This window comes from Microtus ochrogaster, linkage group LG2 (assembly GCF_000317375.1).
Source record: "Microtus ochrogaster isolate Prairie Vole_2 linkage group LG2, MicOch1.0, whole genome shotgun sequence".
NCBI classification, from domain to species: domain Eukaryota; kingdom Metazoa; phylum Chordata; class Mammalia; order Rodentia; family Cricetidae; genus Microtus; species Microtus ochrogaster.
The window spans coordinates 53,435,674-53,436,216 of record NC_022028.1 but is presented as its reverse complement, the minus strand read 5'-3'; positions in this window follow the sequence as shown (position 1 = coordinate 53,436,216).

Sequence of the window (543 nt, the reverse complement as noted above, 5' to 3'; positions counted from 1 at the left end):
TTCACTGTGGAGGATTGCAGGCTAGCTGTGGGTAAGCCTCTCTCATTCGAACTGATACAGAGGCCATTTGGTTTATACTTCCTGCTCTAATGTATCCTTCTGGATACCTGTGACTGTGTCGACAGGGGAGCTCTAGCGTCAGCGGACAATTTAGCGGCAGCAAGGCCACCAGATCCAGCCCCTCCCCAAAGGCTGCAGCTGCCAGGTCAGCCCATTGCATATGGAAAAACTCACCAACATGTTTACCTTGCTGTCAGGCTTCATGCTAAGAAAGATAAACTCAAAAAGCAGGTTTCAATAAAAGATAAATTCAGACCTGGCAGAGGCAGACCTATCATTGTGAGTTCCAAGCCAGCCTGGTCTACAAGAGCTAGTCCCAGGACAGCTAGGATAGAAACCCTGTCTCGGAAAAAAAAAAAAAAATTCAGATCACTGGGCAGGGGTTTACAACTTGATATAAAGAAACACACTATTTATTTATCTGAGAAAGGGTCTCTCTCTCTCTCTCTCTCTCTCTCTCTCTCTCTCTCTCTCTCTCTCTCT